This window comes from Meles meles, chromosome 14 (genome assembly GCF_922984935.1).
Source record: "Meles meles chromosome 14, mMelMel3.1 paternal haplotype, whole genome shotgun sequence".
Taxonomy (NCBI): Eukaryota; Metazoa; Chordata; class Mammalia; order Carnivora; family Mustelidae; genus Meles; species Meles meles.
Genome location: NC_060079.1, coordinates 19414761 through 19437889, shown reverse-complemented (window position 1 = coordinate 19437889; position 23129 = coordinate 19414761). Strand labels below are relative to the sequence as shown.

At 36.5% G+C, this 23129-nt stretch overlaps 1 protein-coding gene across 4 annotated transcripts in view; it reads left to right on the top strand.

The window, feature by feature from the left end:
- The window catches only part of TRPC4 (transient receptor potential cation channel subfamily C member 4), a 203984-nt gene that overhangs the window by 26616 nt on the left and 154239 nt on the right, over positions 1 to 23129 (top strand). The window contains exon 2 of one of the 4 annotated variants that reach the window (XM_045978496.1): positions 5948 to 6056. The exons of the other annotated variants lie outside the window; for them this stretch is intronic. The gene's annotated coding sequence lies outside the window, so the exon portion shown is untranslated. The remainder of the gene's footprint in view (positions 1 to 5947; positions 6057 to 23129) is intronic. 4 annotated transcript variants of the gene reach the window in all.

Here is a 23129-nt window from a genome sequence, read left to right as displayed (position 1 = left end):
TAAGACTGAGATAATTTAATAATCTGGACGCAGAGCTTTGAATTCATAGAACATCAATTCTTTCATAGTTATGATCATTTCTTTCTTTGAATTCTGAAGAAAGAGAACGGATTCTTCTAAATGTTCTTTTAAATAAGTAGAAGAAAGGAGATAAATGTGAAAGGAACAAGGCCTTTAGCACCTGTCAGACTGAAAGGGGTCAGTAATCAGGATTTATGGCATATGACATCTTCTGTGACCAAAAGGGTGTGAGTCTTCTTTTGAAAATAAGTAAGAATTATATTTGCAAATTAACAATTTGAAACCCAAATTTCTGTCATTTAATTGAAGGTCTCCTACATGATTTTTAAAGACCTTTTTAAGCCTTTCATTAATTATCTTATGCTAGGTGTTTTTTTCTACTTTAAAACAGTAGATGTCTGGGCACATCTGCCTTCAGCTCAGGTCATGATCCCAGGGTCCTGGGATTGAGCCCTGCATTCCATTGGGCTCCCTACTCAGTGGGGAGTCTGCTTCTCCCTCTGCATCTCCCCTTGCCTGTGCTCTCTCCCTCTGTCAAATAAATAAATAAAATCTAAAAAAAAAAAAAAAAAGTTTTGTTATTTCAGAAGCAAAATAGGCATAAATGAGAGCATTGGCACTTGAATGATTCATCTTGGAAGGATGGAGGGACTTTTAAGTCTCTGTTCATTTCTCTTGGGTTATGGCAATGCAGTGGACATCTTTTGGGCAGGCTTAAATTGGTTTCTTCCCTTTATGCTTATATTGGGTCCAGACAGAGACTTTCTCATAGCAAATGGGCGTGACAAAGAAAGAGGAACTCAGGTGTCCTGTCTTCAAGTAGTTTGCAGTGTTTTACATGGTTTTATATTGCTGATTCATTTTTCTTTAAAAAGAGACTAAATTGGGGCACCTGGTTGGCTCAGTGGGTTAAGCCTCTGCCTTCGGCGCAGGTCCTCATCTCAGCATCCTAGGATTGAGCCCTGCATCAGGCTCTCTGTTCAGCAGGGAGCTTGCTTCCCTCTCTGTCTCTGCCTGCCTCTCTGCCTGCTTGTGATGTCTCTGTCAAATAAATAAATAAAATCTTTGAAAAAAAAAAGAGAGAGACTAAATTGTATTATAATTAAGACTCTGGAGTGATTAGGTGGAATTCTTAATATTCAACTAGTTAAAGCAATAATGCTGCCAGTTGTTATTATTATTATTATTATTATTATTATTATTTTGCTGACAAAGGCTGAAAAGCAAGTGTGATGATTTTAAACACCCATACTTTAGGGGACTGTTTGCTTTGAGCACTGTCCAGTCTAAATGCTCAAATGGAATGTTTGCATAAGAACCAGCAGCGTTGCTGTGCTGATATAGATGTAGTTATGAGCATTGATGGCAATCAGGAAGGAAGGGTTTCAAAGCCAGAGAGGAATTGTTATAGCGTATTAACTAGCATATTAGCAAACTCTGTATAGAGAGAGAGAGAGAAGGAGAGGGAAAGGGAAGTGTGTTTGGCTTTGTTTGAAGTCTTAATCAAGTATGGACAAAGGGCAGGGAAGGAAGTCAGCCCGTGTAATCAGTGCAATTTTCTTATAGAGCATCTGAATTTATAAGGTGCCCCAGAAATTATTTTTCTCTAAAGCAATTTTCTGCATTTTGCTTCACGGACATTATTAAGGTTGGAGTTTTGATGAAACACTCCTTTGGGAAGAAAAAGTTAAAATTCCAGGACTCGTGAAGAATAAGAATAGTATGTTGGCTCTGCCTGCCGCTCGAGACCCAGAGGAGCTGTGGGGTGCAATAGGGTGGGGGGTGATGGGGCCAGAGCCTGCTGTAGCAGCATGAAAGGAAGACACAGACATTTATGTTTAGACTCCCATGCTACCCCTGCCCTTCTCCCCAATTAATCAGGTAAAATCAGGAAGAGAGCAATGAGTATAATGAATCTTCCTGACCTCACACTTCGGTTCTGAAGGCCGCTCAGAAATTAATTAATAAATTAATTCTCTTTTTACTCACAAACATAAAAGTTTTCCTAGGTTAGGTACACTGATGTGAGAGATTAATAGAGACAAGGGGAGGAATTTTTCATATATACCAATATCATTGCAGTAGCTAAAGGAATTGTTCATTACATGTGTTTCAAATGTCCAGTCTATAGGTTTGCAGCTGGGTATCGGAGCTGCTGTAGCATCAGTGAAGGTTTGGTAAGGCGACAATAGATGCTTAGGAATAGTAACCAACAAATCCCTCAGATTTTACCTTATTTTTTCTTTAGCCTTTAACTAAACTCAATAAGTTGTTGTGTACAAAAATTTCAAGAGGCCACCTTTTGGTTTGTATTAAAGTTGAAGTTAGTGTATGGAGATCACCCTGTGTAAAATTTCCTATTGGCAACAGTACAAAGAGGAAGGTGGAAGGAAAGTAAACTCGTTAACTCTGAGTTTCGATATTCTTAATTGTTTTGATAGTCAACAGTGTGTGGTTGACTTCTCTGGTACCTTCTCCAGAATCTTAACATATTTTCTATTTGGAAGGCCTTTTGTCCACATATATTTCCATTAGGCTTAGAACTGAACTCATCAAACTCAATAAAGGCATCATTCTTTCTCTAAAACCTCCCTTCTATTTTCCCAGCGTTAAACTACACATGTGTTCTTTCTCTGGTTTTGCCTTATCCTTACTTACCCGTGTTTCAGTGACATTTCTGATTCTTCCCAATTTTACTTAGAAAACATTCGACTGGATCTCAAGAAGAAAATGTTTTAATTTCTTAATAAGACAATGTTTAAAACAGTGAAATTGGTCACAATTAAGGGCATCAAGAAGAACCTCACACGTGCAGACTAACTGAAAGATTCATTCTCTGAGTATATGAGTTGATGACAGGTTGGCTCTTCTGACTTGTTATCATGATGTTCATTATAAATGAATATAACATGCAAATCCCTGGACAGTAAATTGTAAGCTGTTGGCTTCAGAATTTTAGATGTATTTAGTAGTAACCAGACACCCAGCTAAAGAAGCGTAATCTTCCAAACTGATGCACAACATACTCTTCAAAAGAACAAAACCTTGGTGTCAGATACTATTGAGAGAAAAGTCCCTCTCCAGCCAGGCACTCGAACCTTGTGTCAGCTGGCGGTGTTCTCTATGTAGGCATCCTTACCATAAATGAAAAAAAAAATTAGGGACTTATATTTAAAGGAATAGAGTTTACTAACTCAAGAATCCTCCAGTGGAGGCTTTACCGAAAGGCGATAAAGTGTATATAAAACGTGGTAACAGCAATGAAGCAATGTTTACTTCATTGTGTAAGTGGATGTACAGTTTGCCATCGATGTGTATAATAGGTGGCTTATAGCATGTTTCCATGGTCAGAGTTCATACTAGGAAGTTATACAAAACCCAAGACAATACCTTCTGCCTACAGAACAAGTACTAATCAGTCGTATCCATTAGCTCATATAATAAAAATAGTATAAAATGTTTCCAGTAGCAGGTACATTAGAAATCTGAAATCTTTGAGCAAAGAATGTTCTAAGGGAGTTGGATAAGAAGATCAGTGTATGACTTTCCAGATATGAAATTCTCTGATCTATTTGATATATTTAAAGTAATCTATGCCATATAAAAATAAAATACCAACAGTTTGAGACTATCAAGGCATTTTTGACAATTAAGAATCATATATAATTAATTTTTCACTTACAGTTTGTTGACACAGTTCTTAGTTGTTAAGGCATGTCCTCACAGAAATAGTTTAATTATCTTTTATGTGTCTTTATGGGTGAAGTCATTCGGACACATTAACTCCTAAGCCTGTTTCCTCACCTCTAAAATGGATATCCTTTCTCCTGGGATTGTTAGGAGAATTCATATAGTGAAAGCACTTTGAAAGAGCAAAACATTATGTATCAGAATTATACCTACGATTGTTATTCACTTTACCCATTACAGTTCTTTTCAAATCACCAAATATCATCTCATGCGTTTTTTTAAAATACTCCAGTCCTTCACTGTTATTATAGATGCACAAAGTGAAATTTGAAGAGATCTACAAATGACTTAGAACCTATACACCACAACATCAATCTTTTTTAGTTAATAATAAATCTTAAGAAAGGTGATGACTCTTTATTAATCAGTCATAATCTCTCTTTTTTATATATAAAAGAACTGATATCCTTTTTTCACAGTTCTTTTCCATTCATACTGAAAAGCAGAACAATGCCAGAGTACAATGGGTGGAGTCCGTCACCAGAGTTCCTGGCTGCATACCTTAGTTTTACCCAGAGTTACCTGACCTGAGGGAAATAGCTTTATCTCTCTGTGCTTCTATAAAGTACAGTAGTCACACTTCTTCCTCTTGGAGTTTCTGTGAGAACTGAATGACTTAGTAGGTGTTGAGCACAGGGCAGAGGGTTAGAACATACCAAGTACCCAATGAATGTCAGCTTTTTTTTTTTTTTTTTTTTTTACTGTGGTTTTCTCTGGAAGTTTTTAATCAGTTCCCTGCTCCAGTACAGCCCCTACTCCCTAGGACATAAGGAGTTTCTTAGCATCCAGATCCTCGTGGATCTTACTCTCTGGGTTCTAGCTTCCAGACAAGTCTGGGTCTGCTCTGATTTTGTGACTGTACGTTGCAGTTCTCAATTTGAAGATCATGAAGTCCAGGATTAATGAGATGTCTATCTTGGTGGCTTTTTAAATGTCTCCCTGCACATATTTCAGATCCTTCTTCCAATGCCCCAGCAACGCTGACCTTCACTCTGAAGCCTGGTGGAACAAGCCAAGCTCCTTCCAGCCTTGGAAACTGGGCTCTGCCTCTTTCATCCAGAGCGGCTGCCGTCCCCTTTGATCTTTCCAAGGCACACTCCTCAAGTCATTCAGAGCCCAGTAAACATCCCCCCAACACAGTAACGGGACTAAAGTAGTCACACAGGTGCTAGGTATGTCACTGATTTTGTCTGTGCTTCCTGATGAGTTTCTTGGTTATCTTGTATTTGTCATATCTCCCCATCATGAGATGTAGTCAGGTCCTTAAAGGCAGTGGCCAGATCCGACCGACTCACCTCAGTATTCTTAGCTTTACGGTCTCCCCTGCTATGTGGCACCTATGTATTGAATGCATACACACAAAAACCAAATTGTCAATAAAGCAGCAGAACATTTTCTTATATACAGAATATCTTCCCCACATTTATCTATTTGTCAAAATAGCACTTAAGCCTTTTCTGTGAAACTTTTTAAGCCTCAGAGGGGAAAATATGAATCTCTCCCTCCTATGTACTTCTATATATGTACAGCTCCCTTAGATCCAAAGACCTTGGTTATATATGACTTTGTAAGAGGAACTACTTAATACTTGGTCCATACTGGGCTCTAAGATGAACCATAATTAACTGTGAGGTTCAGGTTATACAGCATGAGGGAGATTCTTTTGTTCAGATGTTTTTAAAAGATGAGTTGAGAATTACTATATGGAAAAAGAATTGCATGAATTTGTTATATACTTAATAAGCTTATTTATATATATATATATATAAAACTATAAAAATGTACAATAGGTACCGATTTTTAGCATTCAGTTACTTTTAACTAAAAAATCAGAGACGTCTTTATATATATATTTTTTTATTTTTTAAAGATTTTATTTATTTATTTGACAGACAGAGATCACAAGTAGGCAGAGAGAGAGGAGGAAGCAGGCTTCCCGCTGAGCAGAGAGCCCGATGCGGGGCTCCATCCCAGGATCCTGGGATCATGACCTGAGCCGAAGGCAGAGGCTTTAACCAGCTGAGCCACCCAGGCGCCCCAAGAGACGTCTTTATCCAGTGTTTTATGCAGTATTTCTGGTGAAATTTCGATTTGTTTTTGACAAATTTATCATCATGTGTTTCTCCACCTTAGTGTTCCTCCCAATTCTACTCAATAGTCTTTTCTTTGTCTCGAGGTTTTTCTAACACACCTTGTAAGCATGCGTCATCTCCATCTGCTCTTGGATGTCGTTCAAATGCAGTCTTCCTTCATGTATCCAGTGAAACAAAGCTGATCGTTATGAGGTAGGTAGTGGGAATACAGGGATCAGCACAGCAGTCCCTGCAGTTAAGGGAATATATTAAGACATGTTGGAAGAGAAAGATAGAAAATTAATAAAAACAGTTGGAGGTTTTAAATGCTCAGAGAACCTATTTGCTCAGAGAAGTGTGAGACTCTTAGCAGCAGGGAATGGGACTGAAAAACCTTTGTGAACCTGTCATTAGTGAAAGTGAGGAGCGTCAGGAAATTCTTCCAAGAGTAAGGAATGCTTGAAATTCGAGTGGTGATAACCACGTGGATGGAGTTGAGCTGGAGATAACCAAGTTGAGCAGTTTTATTCGTAACAGCCATGGTTATTGAACAGACGTGCACAGTGCGGGAGGTCCCAGTACCTGATCTACAAATTACTGTTTCTCTTTTTCCCAGATCCTTCATCTCTTTATCTGTTTAATGTGTGAATGTCATGGGCCACTCTTTCCTCTGAAATTTGTTGAGAAGAGTTTAGTGGTTCCTGATCGTTGGCAGGAAGAGAACAATTTCCAAAGGGTCCACCCTGAAAACAGAACCCCGTACGTTGTTGTTGACACCGTTTCTTTCTCTAGTACACACTTACAGGTCTCTTTAGGCTGTACGAGATTACAGATTTATTAAGAAAGTATGCCACGACCATTCCCTGACACCTCACAGACAGTTCCTTTTGTTTATGCCCTTAGAACAGCACTGACTCATACACAGATATTTCTTTTAAGGAAGGACTATGTCCTATCCATCTTAAACTTGACTAGCATGTTTTCAAATATATATTAATTAACTCCTCAATAATATTCTTTGAACGCATAAATATTTTATTATTTTCCCAATGCCGATTTAATGATATTTAATTTGTGACAAATATTAATTAGTTTTCAAGCACCAGGATATTCAATAATATTGACATGTTATGATTTGAGTTACCGCATGTTTCTTCACCATTTTTTTTTTCTGTGTTCCAACAGATTTTTATTTTCAATACTTAAATTTCATGTAATTTTCATCTGTCACAGAATACTATTCTTTTGATCTTGTGATTAACATAAGCTGGAGTTCTTCACTTTGCTTTATGGGTTCTAGCATAAACTTTACATCTTTGGTTCCACACAGTAATTTGTTAATAGTCAATCTCCTTTGAACTGTAAAAATGAAGAGGCAGTGGAAGGGATGGAGAAGAAAGGATAGAATCTAAGTAACATTGGAAAATCAACTTTTGTCTAGATATTACAAGGCTGAGACACAGAGAATTGTCCAAAAACACTGTGTTCTGGTTGGTAAATTTTCTTCTCACAGGGCTATGGTCTAGTTACTCTGAAACTATGTGTATACTAAAGTTCAGTGAAGATGCAGTAAAATGTGGTAGAAAAATGAGAGCCAGGTTTCTTATTGTCAGAAAAAGAAGTTACAGTAAGCAAAGGGAAACAGTAGAATGAACATCAGCCACCCCACCCCCCAAGTAGCAACAAGCACACTTAACATTCAGATAGTAAATTTTAAATACCATGTTCTAATAAAAGGAACTGGAACACCTTTGAAAAATGCTATATCTAAGATTAGGACAGGGAAATTACAAGATGAGCCTGGAGCATCTTGTAGTGTCAGAAAGTAAGGAAGTGCTCAACAAATGAATCAGTTACAAGAGTAAAATCATGTCAAAAGAATGCAGGTGCCAACACGAGAGAACTTCCAACAGCTAAAGATGAAAGTGTTGGAACAAGAGAAATGACAGTAATATTATAACTCACAAAGAAAATAAATATCTGCAAAGCCATAATGATAAAAATAAATAACTGGATGAATAAGTACATAGGGATAGGAAGGACAAGATTTCTTTAAGTAGAATTCCAAGTAATGTAGAAGGAATGAGAGAAAAAAGAAACCACCGTGAGAGTGCTCTACTCATAACTGCCACAGGCAGGATCTGCAGATGGACGTGGAAATAAGTCAGCTGGCAAGACTTCAAGCAGGAAAAGATATTTCCATGAACTCAAAGTATCACCCCAAGATATTTATTAACTGTCATCATGGTTTTAACATATGTCCAAAAACTCTTTAATAATCCTCCTGGCAGGTGAAGCTTAAATTCCCCACACCTTGAACATGAGTTGGACTTGTTGAATTGCTTCTATCAAATAGAAAAGTGGACAAAGATGGCAATCATGACCTCATGGAGTGATCAAGGTTTATGTTGTCAGTAATAAGTCGTGTTGACATTGTGCAATGACACAATGAGATGGCCACGTTGCCTCTGTGGCATTCTTCCTCCAAATCCGTCATATCAGTTTCATCTTGAGGAAAAGCAGACAAACCTAAACTGAAGGACACTCTACCAAGCACATGACCAGTAATCTTCAAAAAGTCAGGGGCATGAGAGACAAGGAAAAATTGAGAAATGGTTATAGATTGGATTGAGGAGACATGATGACTGAGTGCAGTGTGTTAATATAAGATGGACCCTGGAAAAGAAAAGAGAAGGAAAAAAAGGCAAACTCCTCATCAAGTCTCTAGGTGAGTTAGTAGTATTTTGCTAACGTTAATTTCTTAATTTTGGTAAAAGATCATGCCCATGTAAGTTATTGACTTAGGGGGAACTCTCTGTACTGTCTTTGCAACTCCTGTAAAACTAAAATTATTTTCAAAATTTAAAGTTAAAGAAAATAGGGACTCCTGGGTTGCTCAGTTGGTTAAGTGGCTGCCTTCGGCTTAGATCATGATCCCAAGGTCCTGGGATTGAGTCCCACATTGGGCTCCTTGCTCATCAGGGAGCCTGCTTCTCCCTTGGCCTGTGGCTCCCCCTGCTTGCTCTCTCTCTCTCTCTCTGCAAAATAAATAAAATCATAAAAAAAAGAAAAAGTTAAAGAAAATTGTGGGAATGTTTTAAATCTAGTTCCTAGCATAGATTAGGCATTCAATAGGTTTTTAAATGAATTACTTAATGTATTTATAGTAAAAAAATTATATTGCTATAGAATTATCTTCTTTGATATATATGTAATTCCACAACTCCCTCAAGCCAAATCATTACCTCTAAGTATACTTGGGGTTTTTATGATTCCATCCTTTTACTGTTTCCATCTTCCAAAAATGAACTTCTCTATTTTCTCTACCTGATACCATTTTTATCCTTCAAATCACAGTCCAAATATTACCTTTCTGTGAGGCTTTCCAAGTACCTATAAGTCTTTTCAAATATATTTTTGTGCTCAAGATATTATACCTGGTACTTTATGTGGTTTTCTCACCATCTAAGAATATGAGTTTCCTAAAAGAAAGAAATATCTATATATGTATTAATTTTGGTATAGTGAACACAAAATGTTATATTAATTTCAGGTGTACAATCTGTGATTCAACAAATCTATACATTACTCAGTGTTCATCACGATAAGTGTACTCTTAATCCCCTTCATCTATTTCACTCATACCCCCACCTACTTCCCCTCTGGTAACCATCAGTTTGTGCTCTCTAGTTAAGTGTCTGTGTTTTGGCTTGTTTCTCTTTTTCTTTGTTCTTTTCTTTCTAAATTCCACATAGGAGTGAAATCATATGGTATTTGTCTTTCATTAACTGACTTATTTTACTTAGCATCGTACTCACTAGCTCCATCAATGTTGTTACAAATGACCACATTTCATTCTTTTTTATGGCTAATATTCCAGTGTGTGTGTGTGTGTGTGTGTGTATCACCTCTTCTTTATCCATTCATCTATCAGTGGACACTTGGGTTGCTTTTATAAATTGGCTATTGTAAATAATGCTGCAATAAACACAGATGCATGTATCTTTTCAAATTAGCATTCTTTGGGTAAATACCCAGTATTTAGATCATATGGTAATTCTAATTTTTTTTTTTTTTTTTTTTTTTTTTTTTGGCCTGTGATCTTTTTTTATTATGCTCAGTTAGCCATCATTAGTTTTTGATGTAGTGGTCAATGATTCATTAGTTACATATAACACTCAGTGCTCATCACAACATGTGCCTTCTTTAATATCCATCACACTTTACCCCTTCCCCCACCCTTCTCCCCTCTGAGACCCTCAGTTTATTTCCCAGGGTCCATAGTCTCTCATGGTTCCTCTCCCTCTCTGATTTCTCCCTGTTCAGATTTCTCTCCTTTTCCCTATTGTCTTCCATGCTGATGCTTATTTTCCACATATGAGTGAAACCATCTGATAATTGTCTTTCTCTGTTTGACTTATTCGTTTAGCATAATCCCTTCCAGTTCCATCCATGCAGATGCAAATGGTGGGTGTTCATTATTTTTAATTTTTTCAGGGACCTCCATATTGTTTTCAACAGTGTCTGTAACAGTTTACTTTTCCACCAACAGTGCACAAGAGTTCCTTTTTCATCATATCCTCACCAAAACTTGTTTCTTGTGTTTTTGATTTTGGCCATTCTGGCAGGTGTAAGGTGATATCTCATTGTGGTTTTGATTTGCATTTCCTTGATGATCAGTGATGCTGAGCATCTCTTCATGTGTCTTTTGGATGTCTGGATGTCTTCTTTGCAAAAATGTCTATTCATGTCTTCTGTCCATTGTTTAGTTGGGTTATTTGTGGTTTTTTGGTGTTGAGTAAGTTTTTTATATAGTTTGGATATTAACCCTTTATTGGACAGGTCATTCGCAAATATCTTCTATCATTCCATTATATCTTCATATTATTTAATTCTCAGTTTAGTGCCCAAAGACAGTAGAGGGTCAATAAAGTTTCCACGGAGGAGAACGCCTGGGTGACTCAGTTGGTTAAGCGTCTGCCTCTTGATTTTGGCTCAGGTCATGATCATAGGGTTGTGAGACTGAGCTCCACAATGGGCTCTGTGCTAGGCATGCAGCCTACTTAAAACTCTCTCTCTCCCTTGCCCTCCACCCCTCCTGCTACTTGCTTTCTCCCTCTCTTAAAAATAAAATAAAAAAATAAAATTTCCATGGATGAATACATGAGAGAATAAATAACTTGAAAATAATATTTCTAAGCATCTGAGTTTGTTATTATATTCAATAACAGGATATTGGAATAAAAGATTCATGTCTTTTTTTCCCTTCACTTACCAAAGCTGTAAATAAGTCATAATTTCATTTTATGTGTATAAGTGAATGTCTTACAAATCCAATGTAAAGTGATCATTATTACTGCACAGTTATGGTTCCCACTTGTAGTTCTAGTAGAGTGGAATGGAGGTTGATGTAGTAGATCACCTCTTTGCTGTGATATTTTCATTCATTTTGCCTATTCTGTGAGAAATTTTATACTTTTTAGGGTAGCTTACATAGGATCTTCTGCTAAAAGAGAGAAATACCCACTTTTTAAAATATTTGCTTTGATGGAGTTACTTTCCTATTGAGGAAAAACAGTTTTAGAATGTTATGTTACATTCCATAGAACAATAAGTATGTTTACATTTAGAACATGTTGCCTCTTTATGGCATGAATAAGATTAGGACTGACTTCAGGCTTAGACAGATGTTCTTCCAAATATTTTCTATCAAAAGAAAGATGGCAAAATGGTTGATCAGTTGAAGTGTGGTGAAATCAGTTGCTTGCCATTGTATATATGATTTATTAGTATTGATTACTCTTCATAAAGTTGAAATTTTGAAAATTTTTATTTTCTTTAAAAATTTTGATTGATTTTCAGTTAATTAAATTAAGTTATGGGCGCCTGGCTGGCTCAGTCAGCTGAGTGTTTGACTCTTGGTTTCAGCTCAGGTCATGATCTCATGGGTCCTGGGATCCAGCCCTGTGTCAGGCTCTGTGCTCAATGGGGAGTCTGCTTGATATTCTCTACCTTTGTCCTTCCCTCCACTCGTGCTCTCTCTCTCTCTCTCAAATAAATAAACAAATCTATTTAAAAATATCAAGCCATTAAATAGAATGGAAATACCTTGTGGGACTCGAAGTAATAGATTTATGAAATTCACATTAATTCATGTCACAAAGTTTAAAGTATCAATCAAGTGTTGTATCATAATTTTCTCTTTTACTGGTTCATATCATGACAATTACCCTTATTTAGTGTCCTGTTATGTTTTTATTAATATATTAAGTAATTGGTAAAAATGCATTTCTTTACTAATATATATATTTTATCTTAATAGTTCTAAAACCTTTCTATCTACTTACCTATATATGTTGCATCTTGGAGAATACCTCAAGTAAAAGTAATTCATTCATATTCCCATTAATTTTAAAACACGTAGTTATGCTTCCCCAATCTTATAAAACTGAAGCTGACAGATAAATACTAAATGCATGGGATGATAATAGATTATTAGAAATTGGTTTTCTAGGGCGCCTGGGTGGCTCAGTGGGTTAAGCCTCTGCCTTCGGCTCGGGTCATGATCTCAGGGTCCTGGGATCGAGGCCCAAATTGGGCTCTATGCTTGGCAGGGAGCCTGCTTCCCCCTTCTCTGTCTGCCTGTCTCTATGCCTACTTGCTATCTCTCTCTGTCAAATAAATGAATAGAACCATTAAAAAAAAAAAAAGAAACTGGTTTTCTCATAAACTCTAAACCTAGCTGATCAACATCTTTCTAATCACTTGAAAACTAATTTTATAAAATTAACAAGTATTTCTTGCATTAAAAAGTAAAGCTATATACCGGTCATTACACTTTTATTATGTCTATCATGGAATATATGTGCCAATTTACCTATGTCTTAGTTTAAGGAAATCTAAGTTCTATTTAAACAAAATATTGACAATTTTTTTTCATGAGCTTACACCTCATGATTTTGCCAGATAGAAATTCAATAAAACTAAATATAATCACCATCAAATGAACACCTGTGTATCAGCCACTTGTATACCATATAACATTTCCATACTAACAACCCTGAATGTGGACAACATCCTCTTCCTTCACTGACAGAGAGATTAAGCTTCTGGGAGATGGAGTGGCTAATCTGAGTTTAAGAGAAAGATGTTTTCAGTGGCAGAGAGCTGTAATTATAATGTGTCAAACATCTGGCTCCAAGTAAGAAAAGCAGTATTTATAGATATTCCCATTTCTGATACTATGTAGAGAAAATATCTGATTGATGGAAATATTTTTTCACTTTCATCTAAATGTTCCATCAGTGCATACAGAGAGCCTACAAGGTTTTTAATATCATGGCACTTTTGAATTCTTAATTTTGAATGGAAAATGGAAAATTCACAACTAAAATATCAACCCCTGGCTTCACTTTAATGATAATTTCAATTAATCAGCAGCTGCTTACAAAACTAATAACTGTTTTACCTGAAGGGATGTGGGATCTTATCCATTAAGATCAGAGTAGATCTTGGTAGTTTAAATCTTCAGTTTTCCTTAATGCAACCAGGTCCCCAAGAAGCAGAAAACTTTAGCAGGGATCTAAGAGCTGTTTGTAATGGAGCCAAAGTCAAATGGAGGATTTGATGAAATAGTCAATAGTGCATTCTCATTTCTTAAATCAATACTTTCAATTAGTTTAGGTGAACTCTTGGAATAACAGGCGACCTGCCTTAAAGAGAACTTGTTTTATTTAATTAAAGTTTAAATGAAGACTTGATGGAAAATAAGCTGTGCCACTTATGTAAATAACCCTAATCATATCTGTTAAGCATCCAAAGCATACGGCTAATTGAATTTAAAAGAAAATGTTACCACGCCTGCTGATAAAAGTGGCTTTAAGTTAATCTTAAATATTTCAATTCCAATATACGGAAAAGATGAACTTCTAGGATGAATATTTAAAAATCACAATATAGCTTTATATCATTAAAAATTATCACAATGTCATAGGACTTATAACTGTACAGAGTAACAAAATTCTGTGAACAGCAAATCTATCATAAATTTGGACAATAACCAAATAACCTGGAAAAACTGCTTTGCCAAATAAATTTAATTTAAGTTGCTATGGTAATTACTATACTTGTTGGAGGTATTTAGAAGATGCTAAATTCCTTGTGCATAATGAACCTTTATGAAGAGTATTCTAAGCATTCTAGTTTAAAAAAAAACTAATTTGCCTTTGATTTGCATAACTGATGTTTGAGTTCAGTGTAGAAATAAACTTGGTTAATTCTAAGGACATGAAAAGATTGAGTAAAAGATTTAAAAGTTCAGGACAAAAGGAAGAGACTGCATTTTACAATATTTATGTCCTCTACTTTTCTGTTAAGTATAGAGTGCTGGAGAATGTTAAATACTCAATCTGAATTACTATCCGGAAACAGTGAAGGAAGTAAGAATTGTCATGCCACACAGTCCTACTGAGCTTTAACCTTCTGCACTCAATTTAACATCGAAAGTGAAACCCACACTTAATTATTTACCATTACTACACCTTACGTGAGTGTAGGAGTGCTACATCTTTGGCCTTCTATCTTTTTCTCCATACTGGTGTACAGAGGGCCCCATTTGAGATCACAACTTTATGACCTCATGGTCATGCCCCTCACTCCATGCAAGTTTGGGATTAACATCTGGACTGGGCAGAGAATAGAGGCAGAGAAGAGCTGTGTAGGGCCCTGCATCTTCCTCCCACCCATGGCCCCTGTCAGGAAACTACCCTGAATAAAACTCCGTGTAAAGGGCATGGCTTTGTTTTTCTATATTAAAGTACCTTGTCAGTAAAAAGGATGCATTATTGACCCTCCTGCACCTTCTAACAATGAGCAAAGGACTAGATTATGCTATCTTTTCTTGGTTGCACTACAGTGAATTGAACCAGATTACCTGATAAGGTGGACACAGAATGGGAAGGGAGAGGTTAGGTGCCTAGAACTTGCCATGGGTCTTCTTCTTAGATACAACTGAGCAGGCATCTGTAAACCTGGAAATATTCCTTAGCAGGTGAAGCTCCAATGAAGGTGTGATGAGAAGGACTCCACTACCTTAAGTACCAGTTGGTACCATAGTCAAGACTCAATTTGCAAAGAAGCCCAAGACCTGAGGGACAGACTCATGTTTAGGGAAGGTCCAGCAGTGCTGGTAAGGACTCAAAAGAACTCTTTGACAGCTAGTAATGAGGGAATGAAGGTTCAGAATTAGGAGATCCACTCATTACACAGGTAATACAATCACAAGAATTTGGGAGCTTGATAAAAACCAGTTGCTGAGACCCTAAATGGCCATTCAAAAGCACAGTAAAGGTAAATGTGTAATGTAGCATAAGAAAAAAATGAACATAAGATAAGGAACACATTTATCAAGCCCTTGTAATTTTTTTCAGGTTATTTTATCTCAATATCCATCCCAAAGGGCACTAATAATAGTGTTTACCCCAAGGGGTTTTCCTAAGAATTAATCGACTTCATACATGTAAAACTTGGGATAGTGCTTGGTATGTACTGAGTTCAGTAAGTGCTGTTGTTTTGTTGCTATGTTGTTTTGTTGTTTCAAGGAACTGGGGTTTCAGATAGAATCTTAATCTCTGGAGATCTAATAAGGCAAGAACAAAATTCCTGGGGACATGAAGGGACCAGCTTCATTCAGAAGCAGCCCTAATAGAACTATGGTTCCTACCTGCCTAGACTAAAAGTTGATTGGCAATGTGGGATAGAATCTAGCCCGAGGGTGTTTACCACATCTGATTTGCCAATGAAACTGTTAGTATTTTCATTGCTTGTCCTTTTGCTGCAGCTTCTGGATGTAATATTTAATGGCCGTGTGACCTTGCAGAAATTTTTACACTTATCTGAGCCACAGAAACTTGACTTTTCCTGTGACTTTGTGTAGTTCTTTCATCTTCCCAAATTTATACAATCACTTAAAAGAATAGTATTTGATAGGAAATAATAAGGGTCACTGACTGATTTAGAACAAAATTGAGATAAGAAAAATTCTGAAAGATATAACAGGCAAGTCATTATGTAAAAATGTGACCAGTTATTCCAAGAGCGGAAACTAGAATAGAATAGTGAGTTTTTTCCTCCTCTCCATGCCTTTAACAACTTTGTTTCCTCTTCCTTGTTTCTGTATAGTCACTGGGAAAATAGCACTCAAATATTTAGGTAAAAGCCCACCTCTTCTAGCAACCATCTTGATGCCCTCCCATGGCATGCCTACAATAATGGCTTTCTCTTCTGAATCCCAAGGAAATATTATATAAATCTATAATCTATCCTGGAGAATTTATCACATGGTATTTACTATTGGATATAGACAAAACTCTTTTTCCACGTGATAGCATTCTCCCTGAGGTCAGGGATTTCTTGCTGTTTTAGCAACTCACTTAGATATAATTTACATGCATAAAAAATTCACCCATTGGGACTGTGTTTTATTTGACTTTATATCCTCAGCCTACAAAATAGTCTTAATCTGATACAGAATAAGCTGTAATAAATCTTTTTTTGAATCCTCCAAACAACATAAGGAGAAATAAAAATTTCCAGCTTCATGAAGCAGATGTGAATCTGATGCGCCCTAGTGAACTAATTTGTCTTTGGGATTGAGACAATTGATCAGATTGTCCTCTGTTACTCCCACACTTCATGTACTTTTCCTTTAAAGAATATGCCTTCAGAGGGGAGGACGTTTCTTCACCAAAAGTGACCCCTTGCTGAAACTGCAATGGACTAATAAAAATAAATTAGCTTCAGGATTTAAAACTTGGAACCTTGATAATAGCCTCACCATGGTATCTTTAGTAACCGGAAATAGGGAGAAAAACAGTCTATCTTTTTCTTTTTACATCAGGACAGGTCGTTTTAGGAATATAGAGAACAACAGATTTGAAAACATTCATGGATTCAGCCTGTAAAAATACACAAAATTATATTTATCAGAGATTACAGGGGAGTCTAGTTTTATCCACCAAAATGTTAAGACCTCTCATGGTAATGTCAAAATGATTAGTCTGTGGCAGTTTGTAAATAAATAAGTAAGAATACTGTTTTCTGCTTTTATGTTTCCTCTAAATGCTTCAGATAGAGGTTATATGAGAAATTAATGCCATATAATAACCACCCCATTTAGGGGAAAAAAACAATATAGACTGTCTTATTTATAGGTATAACAAATAAAAATACATGTGGGGATTTGTAAAATTGTATGCCTAATAAGAAAATTACAGCTCCAGCATAAGGATAAACCTATGTATTTTCATTACCCAAACAACAAAAAAAGGATTTTTGCTTAATAAAAAATAATACTTTGTAGAAATAAAAATAATCAAGTTAACTTCATAATGTAATTAGTATTTAGGGTACAAACTACAATGGAAAATTCTAAAAACTGTAGGATACTTAAAAACCAAATTGTGCTTTGTGGTTACCATAAAATAAATGGATTTGAAACTATTTCTTGTAGTTGTGTTTATCTGAACAAGTTATATATTTTGGAAATAGTTTCCATGGAAACCTCAGTGGTATGTAATGAGACAACCTATCTATGACCAACAGCAGGAAAATCATGTATCAAAGCAAAATGCAAATACTATTTATAAAAATTAAATAAAAAATTAAACAGCTTCATGGAAACATGAAGATCATCTTATATAACTTTAATGGAAGAATAAAAAGTGACAAAATTAGAAATGTGCTCAAGGTCACATGGTTTATTGGCAGAGATAATGACTAAAACAGAGACTGATAGAATCATAGAGTCTAACCATCATTGTCATTAAAGAATATCCAATATATCCATCTATTTAGTTCATAAATCTTCTCTAAACATTCCCATAAGTTGTCTCCTCAGTGTTTGAATACTGTCAGCAACGGAGAGTTTACTAGCCTTTGAGTGACACATTCAATGCTTGAACAAATCTTACTCTTAAGTGACCACCCTTTTGTTGAGAAAAAAAGCTTTTTTTTTTTTTTTTTTTTTTTTTTTTTTCATAATTTCTATGTCTTAGTCTTAGTTCTGGCTTTTGGAATTGTGAAAAACATGTCAAATACCTTTTAAACATGAGAGTCCTGCTAATTACGAAGGCCAGCAGAGTGCTTTTTATAAAATAAAATAAACTTTTACTTTGTGATTAAACTTTACTTTTTTATTAAAATCATTGTTTTCTCTTTGTCAAAAACCTAGAGAATGTAGGCCAGAACAAAAAAAAAAAATTACCGGGGTGCCTGGGTGGCTCAGTGGGTTGAAGCCTCTGCCTTCGGCTCAGGTCATAATCCCAGGGTCCTGGGATCGAGCCCTGCATCAGGCTCTCTGCTCAGCAGGGAGCCTGCTTCCTCCTCTCTCTGTCTCTCTGCCTGCCTCTCTGCCTACTTGTGATGTCTGTCAAATAAATAAATAAAATCTTTAAAAAAAAAATCACCAATTACCCATGGGTAACCTTTCTTCATTGTGAGCGTTGTTACCTCCTTCTTACAGGTTTTATCATTGTTGAGGATGCTAATCTTTATTGTTTGAAAATTTTATCCATGATTAGCACTTACCATAATGATTTTTTGGCATGACATTAACCTTTAATACATATTACTTTGATAGTTACACATTTTTATTAAATAAATATTCAGCTCTTAATTAAACTAGCTGATAATTATTGGCTTTTGAATCTCTCCAGTTTTTTTTTTTTTCCAACAACAGATAAGCTGTTTTATCTTTTGTGCATGTATCATTGTCTGTCTAATAAATTAAAAGTCCAGGGTAGATTTCTAGAAGAGATATTCCTAGGGTGAAGAGCTTGAGCCTTTCCAAAGACTAATACACAGATTTCCAATTCCTTTCCAGTTTAAACTATCACCAGCAATTTATGGGAAAAGTATTTTCGCTGAGTTCTTCCTGATAGTGGCTCTTCTTTTATATTTAATCTGAACACATTTGGCATGTAATATGTTTTATCATGCTGGTAAAATTCTCAATTGTAGAGTTCAGAAACAGAATACTTTTTTTTTTTTAAGATTTTATTTATTTGACAGAGAGAGATTGCAAGTAGGCAGAGAGGCAGGCAGGGCTGGGAGGGAAGCAGACTCCCCACTGAGCAGAGAGCCCGATGGCGGGCTCGATCCCAGGACCCTGAGATCATGACCTGAGCTGAAGACAGAGGCTTAACCCACTGAGCCACCCAGGTGCCCCTACAATGCATTTTTTAAAAGATTTTATTTTTTATTTATTTGGGAAAGAGAGAGAGAGCACGAGTTGGGGGAGGAGCGGAGGAAGAGAAGCAGACTCCCCACTAAGCAGGGAGGCTGACAAGGGGCTCAATCCCAGGACTCTGAGATCACAACGTGAGCTGAAGGTAGACATCTAACCAACTGAGCCACCCAGGTGCCCCTAGAATGAATTTTCAGATGATATTTTCCATTTATATTTCTTTGTTCTCTGAGAGAGCTGTTCTTTTTACTCTTTCAATCTCAGTGGTTTTCTTTTCTATTTAATAAACTCTTTCAAGTCATATGTATTTTGAATAATTTCCCTTATTTTGCCTTTTAACTTTGTGTATTATGTGTGAATATTAAAGTATTTTGAACTCTATGTACCCATAAGTCTTTCTCATAGTCATTCCTCCATTGTTTTTTGCTTAGAAAAGTCTTCCCTATTGAAATTCCATTTATTTCAATATTTCACTTTTAAATTCATTTAGAATCCATATTCATGGTGTTCCAAAATAATTATTTCCAAAATTTTTAACCGTTTGTGTCAATATTATTTACTATTTTTCCATTCCCTGTGCTGATTTGTCATGCTTCCCTGTTGACACACTACTATGCAGGACAGGTTCATTTATCTTTCTCACACACACACACACACAGCCCACCACCACCTCCGCCTCCACCACCACCACCAACAGGAGTAATAGCCGAGCCACAAGGTATCCTTTCTTACCTATTGCAATGATCTAATTGATTTTTTTTTTTAAATAAAGCGGTCATATATTTTGCAAAAATTCTGTATGTGTATCCAAATTTGAGCATTTTTGTATTATTTTTGCTGTCACGAAAAGGTTTATTTCTTTTTGTTTTGGGCTAGAGACTTACCATTACCATTGTGACAGTACATAGACACACTCATGTACACACAATTTCAGAGACTGCAGTTTGGCTATAGATTTCAGGATCTGAGTGTGGTGGGGTATTTTGATTACATTTTGCGGTTGAATAAGTTTCTTTTTTCTAATTTTAATTAAAAAATTTTTTATTATGTTGTTAGTCACCATACAGTCCATAATTCGCTTTTGATGTAGTGTTCCATGATTCATTGTTGCTCCATGTAATACGTGCCCTCCGTAATACCCATCACCAGGCTCACCCATCCCTCCACTTCTCCTCCCTTCTAAAACCCCCAGTTTGTTTCCTGGAGTCCATAGTCTCTCATGGTTTGTCTCCCACTCCGATTTCTCCCTCTTCATTTTTCCCTTCCTTCTCCTAATGTTCTCCATGCTATTCCTTATGTTCCACAAATAAGTGAATAAGTTTCTTTTGAAACTGGGTTAGTTTGTCTTTTTTTTTTTGTCTAACTTTGCAAACTACTTATTTGGAACATGCATTGTTTCCCCCCATTTCTTAACGTTGCTTTCTTTACCATGGTATGTTTTCATTGTCAACAAGCCAACATCTTTGACACAATGAACGAAGTACAGATATTTCTAGGATAGTAACAGCAATATGTATGCACACATCCTTGTTACAAAATGACATACGTATTCCTCGACAACTTCAAATTCTGGAAATTATGGAAAAATAGAGATTTGGGAAAGACAGGGTAAGATTGCTTGAAACATTTTCAATAATGTAATAATATACACATATTAATAAACTCAGTAAAATATGAGCAGACATTTAAAATCCCCATCACATCATACTACCATCAAAGTCCAAGAGTTTTGCATTCTTTTTTTTTTTTTTTAAGATTTTATTTATTTAGGCAGAGAGAGGAGGAAGCAGGCTCCCCGCTGAGCAGAGAGCCCGATGTGGGGCTCGATCCCCAAACCCTGAGATCAGGACCGGAGCCAAAGGCAGAGGCTCAACCCACTGAGCCACCCAGGCGCCCCCAAGAGTTTTGCATTCTTAATCACAGGGGTTAATGTTTCCTCTTTCCCGATAGAGACTCTTAATGGTATTCACTTGATTTAGTGGATAATGATCTCTTAGTTTCACTCTTGCACAATCCCAAATCAATTAACAGCCCAGGTGAACTTTACTTATTTTTTAAAAGATTTTATTTATTTGAGAGAGGGAGAGCAAGAGCTAGTGAGGAGGAGCAGAGGAAGGGAAAGAAGAAGACTCCCCACTGAGCAGGGGTTTGATCCCAGAACCCTGAGGTCATGACCTGAGCTGAAGGCAGAGGCGTAAGGGACTGAGCCACCCAGATGCTCCCATCCCCCAAGTGACCTTTAAAAATAGAAATTGGATCAATTGGATCAAGTCATTCCCCAGCTTAAAGCCCTTCAGTAACTTCTTATTCTTATAATATATTTCAGAATCCATGCCCCACATTCTGGGCTACAGAGTCACCTCCTCTATTCTTCCCCTTATTCTCTATACTCCAGCCAGGCTGGCCCCTTCCACATTCTAGAACGTTCTACCTGCCTTACCATCTTCTCACTTTCAGATCCCTTTAACGGTTTTCTCTGCATTTTTTACATTTTACATAGCTAGCATTTTATCTCTCATGTCACAGAAAGGCCACCCTTGAACACCCTACCTCATGCAGCTCTCCATCTCTTCCCCTCCTGCCATGCTTCTCCATAATATCTCACCATTTGTTTCCATTTTAACCTTAAGAAAATTTTAATTTTTCTGTTTGCCCATTTGTTTATTTATTCATTTATTTTTTTAATTTTTGTGGGTCCTCTTCAATGGCTCATAAGCTCTATGAGCACAAAGATCTTGGCTCTCACCACAGTACTGCCAATGTTTGGTACACACATGTTGATGCATAGATATTCAATCAATATTTTATTCATTCAACAAATATTTATTGTGTACTTGTTCTACAGCAGACCTTTTTCTGCACTGCATGTATATCAAATGAGTAAAAGAGATAAAAATCCTCTACTCTTTAAACAATAAAAAGTATTCTTTTTATATCTTTCAACTTTCCATACATTGATCTTATGATCAAATATGGTCTTTGTGTGAAAAATCTTCTGAGGCTGTATATATGAGTCTGATTTTATTTCTTCCTACATTTAAAATATTTTAGTAAGATATGAAATTCTAGCTTCAAACTTCTGTTTTATTGGGGGAGGAAGTTGCTTCCATATTTTCCAAAAATACCTCATTATCTTCTAGCCTCCAAATTTGCTGTTAAGAGGTCTGATATTAGGGGCACCTGGGTGGCTCAGTCAGTTAAGTGGCCAACCTTTGGTTTTAGCAGGTCCTGATCTCATGGGTTGTGGGATCAAGCCCCACATCAGACACGTCACTCAACGAAGAGTCTGCTTAGAGTTTCTCTTACTCTTTCCCTCCCCCACATGCTCTTTCCTTGTGTTCTCTCTCTCTGTCCCTCTAAAATAGATGAATAAATGTTAAAAGAAGTCTGATGTTAATCTGATTCTTTATCCAAATGCCCTTCTGATGATTTTAGATAATAGTGGTAAGAAGCATATTACAGAGCTGTGAGCTATGTATGCGTTGAACTATACATTACAGTTTTAATTCTTCATACAGCTGACAAAAGCTTGGGGGTAAAGATATTCAGAGAAGAAAAACAGGAAAATAATTAAAGCACTTCACACAAGCTCTTGGTAGCTTAATGACTGTTAACTGGAAGACCAGTTACTCACTATTTCATTTAATGGGCCACCAAGAGCTAAACCAATTTTAGAGAAATGATTAAAACAGTTTGATCCTGTTGATTTTATTCCTTTACCTAAAATGGCAGTGAAATAACTCTAGAAGTGTGGTCATTAATTCATTTGATTCATCAGCAAATTTTTGGCACATATCGTTTGCTTAGCACCGTGGATGTGAAACTGTATAAGTTGCATCTTATACAGTAAATAAGAAAAGTTCTAAATCTAAGAGGTCCACAGAGTATATGAAGACCCATAAAAAGGTTATATAACTCTTCCTTAGGAGGAGGGAAGAAAAAGCCTCAAGGCTGTGATACTTCACGAAAGGTTTTAAAACTTGGCAGGAGTTGACAGAGGCTCAAGGGGAGGAAAGGCATTCCTGTTGTAAAGAACAAGACGA